This window comes from Salmo trutta, unplaced genomic scaffold, assembly GCF_901001165.1.
Source record: "Salmo trutta unplaced genomic scaffold, fSalTru1.1, whole genome shotgun sequence".
Classification (NCBI taxonomy): domain Eukaryota; kingdom Metazoa; phylum Chordata; class Actinopteri; order Salmoniformes; family Salmonidae; genus Salmo; species Salmo trutta.
In genome coordinates, this window is record NW_021822861.1 from 43,119 (window position 1) to 51,275 (window position 8,157).

The 8,157-nt window shown below is 39.9% G+C and overlaps 2 non-coding genes across 2 annotated transcripts; both read right to left on the reverse strand.

The window, feature by feature from the left end:
• Positions 1 to 5,277: 5,277 nt before the first annotated feature.
• On the reverse strand, positions 5,278 to 5,350 carry trnav-aac (transfer RNA valine (anticodon AAC)). The gene has a single exon. It is a non-coding gene; the product is annotated as a tRNA-Val (tRNA).
• A 1,830-nt stretch (positions 5,351 to 7,180) lies between these two features.
• On the reverse strand, positions 7,181 to 7,253 carry trnav-cac (transfer RNA valine (anticodon CAC)). Its single transcript has one exon. It is a non-coding gene; the product is annotated as a tRNA-Val (tRNA).
• Positions 7,254 to 8,157: the final 904 nt, after the last annotated feature.

Here is an 8,157-nt window from a genome sequence, read left to right on the forward strand (position 1 = left end):
CTTAGTTTATGCACTGTCAACTGTGGAACCTTATATAGACAGACAGGTGTGTGCCTTTTCAAATCATGACCAATCCATTGACTTTACCACAGGTGGACTCCAATCAAGTTGTAGAAACATCTCAAGGATGATCAATGGAAACAGGATGGACCTGAGCTCAATTTCCAGCCTCATAGCAAAGGGTCTGAAAACGTATGTAAATAAGGTATTTTTTAAATCTTTTTTTATGAATTAAAAATGATATGTTATCGCTTTGTCATTATGGGGTATTGTGTGTAGATAGATTTTATTTGACTTAATCCATTTTCAGAATAAGGCTGTAACGTAACAAAATGTGGAAAAAAGTAAGGGGTCTGAATACTTTCCGAATGCACCGTAGCTATGCAGGCTAGCTACTTTTCCTTTGCTAGCCTGCCAACTAAGTCTATCACACAATCACATCAAGCAGCTGAAATGACAGAAAACTGTCTGCACTTTTGTTTGTTTTACCTTGGATTATATTGCCATTTCTTTGGATATATCCATTATAATGACCCTGATAAATTAATTTGCCTGGCTCAGAGAAGCTGTCATTCTGGTCACATTCATACACATCGCACGGTGGAGGTCACCAAAAAAACGGCAACATTGATCCACAGGTCGGAGAGGCAGACAGCAAGGTTTAGACAAACCTCAACTGTTTCAAACCATATGCTAGCCTAGGGGCATTGGGAAATATTGTCTAGACCAGTGATATTTAAAGTCGGGGTCGGAGGGGACTGCAGTGGGGATATATATATTCATTATTTAGGAACAAAAAAATTATGAGTACAGATTATTGTATGAGACAATATAGAAACGTTTTTGAGAAAGTTAATTAGAAAAAAAGTATTTGATTGGGTAATTGAAGGTTATTTGTTGATGTAAAAAAAAATGTAACGTACCGATTTTAAAGTTGTATTTGGGGTGGGATCACAAGAAATGATTGCAAAAAAATGGGGACCCCAGAAATTCTGTAGGAAAACATGGTGTCACTTCTGAAAAGGTTTGAATACCATTGGTCTAGACACATTTTTCCAGGGGAGATGAAGTTTATAAATTGACTGGCTGGGCCGTGGGACAGTGGATGCGCATTTATAAATCTAATGGAACCGCTAACAGGCACTACCCGCAGAATGCTGGGATGTTGGTGCTTCAACTCCCTGCTATTAACCAATTAGCATCCAGGATCCAAACAACCTGTTTTATAACATTGCATTACCTCTGGTTATTGAAAGACATGTCTAAGACTGGTCTTTTCATGTATTCTGTAGGCCTATGTATTTGTTTCGTTTTTTTTCAGTTATCACTATCTGCCTCTGGTTATTGAAAGACATGTCTAAGACTGGTCTATTCATGTATTCTGCAGGCCTATTTATTTGTTTCGTTTTTTTCAGTTATGACCCTGTTTCGGTCATCACTATCTGTTTTGTTAAAATTAGTTTCCGCCCGGTTTCGAACCAGGGGACCTTTCGCGTGTGAGGCAAACGTGATAACCACTACACTACAGAAACTACAAGAAAAAGAGTGGAAGTCATGGAAAATGTTAGGAATGCCCACAAGTCTACCGCCCATAATATCCCAAATAGAGTACCACAGTAGGAGTCATAATACCCATAAGAACTAGCGGTCGAACAGGGAAATGGTTCCAATCGTTTTTCCACCATTCATATTCCCCACAGGGGATTTTAAAAACAATTAAAAAAGGCCTGTGTTTCTTGTTGGCTTACCCTGGCATGGTAACCGTGTAATTCTCTCTAGGACAAGGTGACTTTTATAAAAAATATTCGCCTGTATTTACCCCCCCAAAATTAAATGCTAATTAACTGCTAATGTGGCTATCATAAAGAACTACAAATGTATTATTTTAAGTGTTTCTAAAATCCCCTATGGGAAAAATGAATGGTGGAAAAATGGTTGGAACCATTTCCCTGTTTGACCGCTAGGTTTTATGGGTATTATGACACCTCCACTGTGGGGCTTTTCCCAGTTTTATTTGACAATTTGTATCATGTTAAATATTAGCCACTATCGGGAGCCACTGTCAGTAACAGCCACATACATTTATTTTGGCATACTTTCATTCCGTTGACCTTTAATCTGTCACATCCTTGTGAATTGTTCCTGAGGGTTGCTAGCATTAGTGAATCATATTAAGCTAAAGTATTGCAATAATTTGGGACATGTAGCCTATTTGAATCATTATGGAACTCAGACCACACGTAGCAGGAATTTATTCAGAGCGCCCAAGCTAGCCACCCCAGCAGAGTGCGTTACGCGACTTAAAAGGGTAAGTCTGAATAGCAAATACTGAGAAGTGCGTAGGAAAAGCATGAATTCCTAAATTGGGATCGAGCCCTAAGTGAATAGGCTTACTGTCTAATTTGTTATAAATGTGTTTCCGCCCGGTCTCGAACCTGGGTCCTTTCGCGTGTTAGGCGAACGTGATAACCGCTACACTACAGAAACTGCATGAGTAGGATACTAAGGGTGTGACTTTGGCTGGGTGGGTGGCTGGGTGGGTGGGGCATTTATCGCTCTCAGAACCTAATGAAGTCAGAAATGACTTAGTCCATTAACTAAGCAATAAGGCTTGAGATCCCGGGAATTATCGTGTGAATAACTCCTGAATAAGGGCTGATTCACCGTAGGGATGGTTTGGCTGAGCAGCCTGCTCTTGGAAGAGTCTTGGTGGTTCCAAACTTCTTCCTTTTAAGAATGATGGAAGCCACTGTGTTCTTGGGTACCTTCAATGCTGCAGAAATGTATCGGTACCCTTCCCCACGTCTGTGCCTCGACACAATCCTGTCTCGGAGCTCTAGGGACAATTCCTTCCACCTCATGGCTTAGTTTATGCACTGTCAACTGTGGAACCTTATATAGACAGACAGGTGTGTGCCTTTTCAAATCATGACCAATCCATTGACTTTACCACAGGTGGACTCCAATCAAGTTGTAGAAACATCTCAAGGATGATCAATGGAAACAGGATGGACCTGAGCTCAATTTCCAGCCTCATAGCAAAGGGTCTGAAAACGTATGTAAATAAGGTATTTTTTAAATCTTTTTTTATGAATTAAAAATGATATGTTATCGCTTTGTCATTATGGGGTATTGTGTGTAGATAGATTTTATTTGACTTAATCCATTTTCAGAATAAGGCTGTAACGTAACAAAATGTGGAAAAAAGTAAGGGGTCTGAATACTTTCCGAATGCACCTGTAGCTATGCAGGCTAGCTACTTTTCCTTTGCTAGCCAGCCAACTAAGTCTATCACACAATCACATCAAGCAGCTGAAATGACAGAAAACTGTCTGCACTTTTGTTTGTTTTACCTTGGATTATATTGCCATTTCTTTGGATATATCCATTATAATGACCCTGATAAATTAATTTGCCTGGCTCAGAGAAGCTGTCATTCTGGTCACATTCATACACATCGCACGGTGGAGGTCACCAAAAAAACGGCAACATTGATCCACAGGTCGGAGAGGCAGACAGCAAGGTTTAGACAAACCTCAACTGTTTCAAACCATATGCTAGCCTAGGGGCATTGGGAAATATTGTCTAGACCAGTGATATTTAAAGTCGGGGGTCGGGAGGGACTGCAGTGGGGATATATATATTCATTATTTAGGAACAAAAAATTATGAGTACAGATTATTGTATGAGACAATATAGAAACGTTTTTGAGAAAGTTAATTAGAAAAAAAGTATTTGATTGGGTAATTGAAGGTTATTTGTTGATGTAAAAAAAAATGTAACGTACCGATTTTAAAGTTGTATTTGGGGTGGGATCACAAGAAATGATTGCAAAAAAATGGGGACCCCAGAAATTCTGTAGGAAAAAATGGTGTCCCTGCTGAAAAGGTTTGAATACCATTGGTCTAGACACATTTTTCCAGGGGAGATGAAGTTTATAAATTGACTGGCTGGGCCGTGGGACAGTGGATGCGCATTTATAAATCTAATGGAACCGCTAACAGGCACTACCCGCAGATTGCTGGGATGGTGGTGCTTCAACTCCCTGCTATTAACCAATTAGCATCCAGGATCCAAACAACCTGTTTTATAACATTGCATTGCCTCGGTTATTGAAAGACATGTCTAAGACTGGTCTATTCATGTATTCTGTAGGCCTATGTATTTGTTTCGTTTTTTTTCAGTTATCACTATCTGCCTCTGGTTATTGAAAGACAGGTCTAAGACTGGTCTATTCATGTATTCTGCAGGCCTATGTATTTGTTTCGTTTTTTTCAGTTATGACCCTGTTTCTGTCATCACTATCTGTTTTGTTAAAATTAGTTTCCCCCCGGTTTCGAACCGGGGACCTTTCAGCGTGTGAGGCGAACGTGATAACCACTACACTACGGAAACTACAAGAAAAAGAGTGGAAGTCATGGAAAATGTTAGGAATGCACACAAGTCTACCGCCCATAATATCCCAAATAGAGTACCACAGTAGGAGTCATAATACCCATAAGAACTAGCGGTCGAACAGGGAAATGGTTCCAATCGTTTTTCCACCATTCATATTCCCCACAGGGGATTTTAAAAACAATTAAAAAAGGCCTGTGTTTCTTGTTGGCTTACCCTGGCATGGTAACCGTGTAATTCTCTCTAGGACAAGGTGACTTTTATAAAAAATATTCGCCTGTATTTACCCCCCCAAAATTAAATGCTAATTAACTGCTAATGTGGCTATCATAAAGAACTACAAATGTATTATTTTTAGTGTTTCTAAAATCCCCTATGGGAAAAATGAATGGTGGAAAAATGGTTGGAACCATTTCCCTGTTTGACCGCTAGGTTTTATGGGTATTATGACACCTCCACTGTGGGGCTTTTCCCAGTTTTATTTGACAATTTGTATCATGTTAAATATTAGCCACTATCGGGAGCCACTGTCAGTAACAGCCACATTACATTTATTTTGGCATACTTTCATTCCGTTGACCTTTAATCTGTCACATCCTTGTGAATTGTTCCTGAGGGTTGCTAGCATTAGTGAATCATATTAAGCTAAAGTATTGCAATAATTTGGGACATGTAGCCTATTTGAATCATTATGGAACTCAGACCACACGTAGCAGGAATTTATTCAGAGCGCCCAAGCTAGCCACCCCAGCAGAGTGCGTTACGCGACTTAAAAGGGTAAGTCTGAATAGCAAATACTGAGAAGTGCGTAGGAAAAGAATGAATTCCTAAATTGGGATCGAGCCCTAAGTGAATAGGCTTACTGTCTAATTTGTTATAATGTGTTTCCGCCCGGTCTCGAACCGGGGACCTTTCGCGTGTTAGGCGAACGTGATAACCACTACACTACAGAAACTGCATGAGTAGGATACTAAGGGTGTGACTTTGGCTGGGTGGGTGGCTGGGTGGGTGGGGCATTTATCGCTCTCAGAACCTAATGAAGTCAGAAATGACTTAGTCCATTAACTAAGCAATAAGGCTTGAGATCCCGGGAATTATCGTGTGAATAACTCCTGAATAAGGGCTGATTCACCGTAGGGATGGTTTGGCTGAGCAGCTGGCTCTTGGAAGAGTCTTGGTGGTTCCAAACTTCTTCCTTTTAAGAATGATGGAAGCCACTGTGTTCTTGGGTACCTTCAATGCTGCAGAAATGTATCGGTACCCTTCCCCACGTCTGTGCCTCGACACAATCCTGTCTCGGAGCTCTAGGGACAATTCTTTCCACCTCATGGCTTAGTTTATGCACTGTCAACTGTGGAACCTTATATAGATAGACAGGTGTGTGCCTTTTCAAATCATGACCAATCCATTGACTTTACCACAGGTGGACTCCAATCAAGTTGTAGAAACATCTCAAGGATGATCAATGGAAACAGGATGGACCTGAGCTCAATTTCCAGCCTCATAGCAAAGGGTCTGAAAACGTATGTAAATAAGGTATTTTTTAAATCTTTTTTTATGAATTAAAAATGATATGTTATCGCTTTGTCATTATGGGGTATTGTGTGTAGATAGATTTTATTTGACTTAATCCATTTTCAGAATAAGGCTGTAACGTAACAAAATGTGGAAAAAAGTAAGGGGTCTGAATACTTTCCGAATGCACCGTAGCTATGCAGGCTAGCTACTTTTCCTTTGCTAGCCAGCCAACTAAGTCTATCACACAATCACATCAAGCAGCTGAAATGACAGAAAACTGTCTGCACTTTTGTTTGTTTTACCTTGGATTATATTGCCATTTCTTTGGATATATCCATTATAATGACCCTGATAAATTAATTTGCCTGGCTCAGAGAAGCTGTCATTCTGGTCACATTCATACACATCGCACGGTGGAGGTCACCAAAAAAACGGCAACATTGATCCACAGGTCGGAGAGGCAGACAGCAAGGTTTAGACAAACCTCAACTGTTTCAAACCATATGCTAGCCTAGGGGCATTGGGAAATATTGTCAAGACCAGTGATATTTAAAGTCGGGGTCGGAGGGACTGCAGTGGGGATATATATATTCATTATTTAGGAACAAAAAATTATGAGTACAGATTATTGTATGAGACAATATAGAAACGTTTTTGAGAAAGTTAATAAAAAAAAGTATTTGATTGGGTAATTGAAGGTTATTTGTTGATGTAAAAAAAAATGTAACGTACCGATTTTAAAGTTGTATTTGGGGTGGGATCACAAGAAATGATTGCAAAAAAATGGGGACCCCAGAAATTCTGTAGGAAAAAATGGTGTCCCTGCTGAAAAGGTTTGAATACCATTGGTCTAGACACATTTTTCCAGGGGAGATGACGTTTATAAATTGACTGGCTGGGCCGTGGGACAGTGGATGCGCATTTATAAATCTAATGGAACCGCTAACAGGCACTACCCGCAGATTGCTGGGATGGTGGTGCTTCAACTCCCTGCTATTAACCAATTAGCATCCAGGATCCAAACAACCTTTTTTATAACATTGCATTGCCTCTGGTTATTGAAAGACATGTCTAAGACTGGTCTATTCATGTATTCTGTAGGCCTATGTATTTGTTTCGTTTTTTTTCAGTTATCACTATCTGCCTCTGGTTATTGAAAGACAGGTCTAAGACTGGTCTATTCATGTATTCTGCAGGCCTATGTATTTGTTTCGTTTTTTTCAGTTATGACCCTGTTTCTGTCATCACTATCTGTTTTGTTAAAATTAGTTTCCACCCGGTTTCGAACCGGGGACCTTTCGCGTGTGAGGCGAACGTGATAACCACTACACTACGGAAACTACAAGAAAAAGAGTGGAAGTCATGGAAAATGTTAGGAATGCACACAAGTCTACCGCCCATAATATCCCAAATAGAGTACCACAGTAGGAGTCATAATACCCATAAGAACTAGCGGTCGAACAGGGAAATGGTTCCAATCGTTTTTCCACCATTCATATTCCCCACAGGGGATTTTAAAAACACTTAAAAAAGGCCTGTGTTTCTTGTTGGCTTACCCTGGCATGGTAACCGTGTAATTCTCTCTAGGACAAGGTGACTTTTATAAAAAATATTCGCCTGTATTTACCCCCCCAAAATTAAATGCTAATTAACTGCTAATGTGGCTATCATAAAGAACTACAAATGTATTATTTTTGTGTTTCTAAAATCCCCTATGGGAAAAATGAATGGTGGAAAAATGGTTGGAACCATTTCCCTGTTTGACCGCTAGGTTTTATGGGTATTATGACACCTCCACTGTGGGGCTTTTCCCAGTTTTATTTGACAATTTGTATCATGTTAAATATTAGCCACTATCGGGAGCCACTGTCAGTAACAGCCACATACATTTATTTTGGCATACTTTCATTCCGTTGACCTTTAATCTGTCACATCCTTGTGAATTGTTCCTGAGGGTTGCTAGCATTAGTGAATCATATTAAGCTAAAGTATTGCAATAATTTGGGACATGTAGCCTATTTGAATCATTATGGAACTCAGACCACACGTAGCAGGAATTTATTCAGAGCGCCCAAGCTAGCCACCCCAGCAGAGTGCGTTACGCGACTTAAAAGGGTAAGTCTGAATAGCAAATACTGAGAAGTGCGTAGGAAAAGAATGAATTCCTAAATTGGGATCGAGCCCTAAGTGAATAGGCTTACTGTCTAATTTGTTATAATGTGTTTCTGCCCAGTCTCAAACCGG